This window comes from Castor canadensis, chromosome X (genome assembly GCF_047511655.1).
Source record: "Castor canadensis chromosome X, mCasCan1.hap1v2, whole genome shotgun sequence".
Taxonomy (NCBI): Eukaryota; Metazoa; Chordata; class Mammalia; order Rodentia; family Castoridae; genus Castor; species Castor canadensis.
Genome location: NC_133405.1, coordinates 17431421 through 17434354, shown reverse-complemented (window position 1 = coordinate 17434354; position 2934 = coordinate 17431421).

The window sequence follows — 2934 nt, the reverse complement described above, 5'->3', positions numbered from 1 at the left end:
ACCATGCTCCTCATTGTGTCCACTCCAAATACACTGCTTCCTTTTCTCTTGTTTATATTTGCCAGACCTCTTTCTACCTCAGGGCTTTTGCATGTGCTGTTTCCACAGGTTAGAACACTCTTCTCTGGCCTCTTTGCTTGGTTAACTCCTTCTTTGCTTTTTGGGCTGATCAGATTTCAACTCAGGCATTATTTCCACTGGAAGGGTACCCTGTCTTCACTAATTAAGTTGGGGTTCCTTACCACAGGCTCTCCTAGTACCAGGTGTTGATTCATCACTTTTGCAATTGTATGTACATATGTGTGAATACTTTAATAGTTTTTCTCTCTCCCCACTTCTCATACATTGATTCAAAAGACATTTACTGAGTCCCTACTATATGCTAGGCATTATTTTAGAAGGAGCGAGAAGCTAAACAAATATGCAATATGTCAAGAGATAAAAAGTGCCACGAAGAGCCAGGCATGGTGGCACACACCCATATGGCACACACTCCAGTGCTTGGTTGCTGTAAGCAAGAGGATCACAAGATTAAAGTCAGCGTGGGCTACATAGCAAGACCCTGGCTCAGAAACAAAAGTGTCAGGAAGAAATACAATATGGAGTGATAGGACAGAGAATTCCAAAGCCTGTTGCTCTAGATAGAAGAATTAGGAAGACTTCTGAGAAGAAGTGACTGAGAAGGGATTTGAATAAAGTGAAGCAGCAAGGTATAAGAATGCCTGGATGAAGGAGTAAGTGCATGAGAATGCAAGGGAGGGGATGAGCAGGTGTCTAACCTGATCAAAAAACAGACAGGAAGTCAACATGATTGAAGAGGAATGAATGGGAGTGGTAAGAGGTAACAAGAAAGGGGAGGCTCGTGTAGGGCCTTGTAGGCCATGTTGTTGGATGAGAAATCATTAGACACTTTACTCAAGGAATGCCTGGATTCTGTGTATGTTCTTTTATCTCTGCTTTTCTTCATTGGTAGTACTGATGTTTGAACTCATGGCCTTGCGGTTGCTAGGCAGACACTACCACTTGAACAATGCCCTCAGCCCTGTTGTGCTTTAGTTATTTTTCATATACAGTCTCATGCTTTTGTCCAGGGCCAGCCTCAGACCATGATCCTCCTACCTCCACCACCTGCATAGCTGGGACCACAAGCACATGCCATCACATCCAATTTATTCTTTGAGATAGGGTCTCACAAAGTTTTTGTCTGGTCTGGCCTCAAACAGCAATCTTCCCGATCTCTGCCTCCCAAGTAGTTGGTATTATAGACATGAGCCACCATGCCCAGTTGTGTGTGTGTGTTATAAAATGATCATTGTGGCTATCTTGGGATGAATGGATTAGAAAGGGGGAAGGGTGCAAGTAAGGGGTCCAGTTAAGAGGTTGTGGTGATGGTCCTAGGGAGAAATGGTGTGGACTTAGAGGTAGTGAGAAAGGATCAGATGGAAAGGATTTGAAGGTAGAGCTTTCAGAAATTGTTGATGTGTTCCTCCCAGCCCTCCAGTGGGTCTCTTTGTCACCTAGAGAAAAAGTCAAAGGCCTTAGCACAGCAGATGATCTGCTCGATCCTCCCTCTTTCCTCCTCTCCTCCTTCCTTCCCAACCATACTGACCTCCTCACTGTTCTGTGAACAGACTAAACATGATCTCACCTTTTGCAACTGATGTTCACCCGGGAATCAGGAAAACAGGTGTCTGCGTGGCTTTTTTCTTGAGGGTTCTGCTCCAAGGTCCCCTTATTGGAAAGTCTGTTCTTGATCACTCTCTATAAATCAGCACCTCACCCCAGCACTTCTGATTCTCCTTCTCTACTTAATGGGTCTTCACAATACTTAGGACCATCTGACATTACACATGTAATATACATATGTACATGTACACACAAACATACAATGTGCGTGTCATTATTCTATAAAGGCAGGAATTTGGACTGTTTTGTTCACTAGTGAGCAGAGCTTCTAGAACAGTGCTTGGAACAGAGTAGCTGTTCAATGAATATTTCTTGAGTTAATGTTGAAATAGTGAAAGAGAGGAGCCATTATAGTTTTGATATTAAATGCCCTCCAAAGGCCATTTGCTAAAGACATGGTTGCCAGTCTCTAGTGCTATTGGGAGGTGTTGAAAACTTTAAGAAGTGGGACTTAATGGAAGGAAGTTAGGTCCTTGGGGGCATGCCCTTGAAGAAGATTTGGAGACTCCAGCCCCTTCTTTTGCCTCTCTGTTCTCTGATAGCCACGAGGCGAGCTCCTTTGCTCCCCATGTGCTTCCTGCCCTGACATTCTGCCCCATCACAGGCCCAAGGGGATGGGTTCAAGTGACCATGCACTGAGACCTCTGAACTGTGAGCCAAAATAAGTGTTTTCTCCTCTAAAGTTGATTTGCTCAGGTATTTTGTCACAGCAATGGAAAACTGACTAACAAAGGAGCAAAGGTCAAGGCTTAAGGTTTGAATGATGGTGCTGCTTACTGAGGTAATGTTGAGGATTTTTCAAAATGAGTATTGAGGCCCCTGCTCCAAACATCCTACTAGAGTCTCTGAGTTGCCTCTGTCACAGGTTCAGAGAAGTCTTCACTCCCTCTGCAGCCTATGGAAGCCCATGATGAGTCCAGGTGAGAGAGAGAGAAACTAGAGATAATCTAAAGAGACTCTCAGTTCCTGAGATGAAATACGACATCAGTTTGATGTAAATTCCACAGTTACTGTTTTACATGTTATTGACTCTATGTATGATTTGGGGCAAATAATTGGCCTCCAGTTCAGGAGACTATTAATATCACAAAGTGATTTTTAATACAAAAATGAGAAATAAAAAAGAGCTACCCCTTTTCCTCATTCCTGCAGGTGCCCAACCAGGTTGACTTGTTGGAGTGCATTTTCTGCATTCTTAATAGATAGCTAGCAGGAAACGCCTTGTACAGCTTCAGCTAGAGGGGCAGA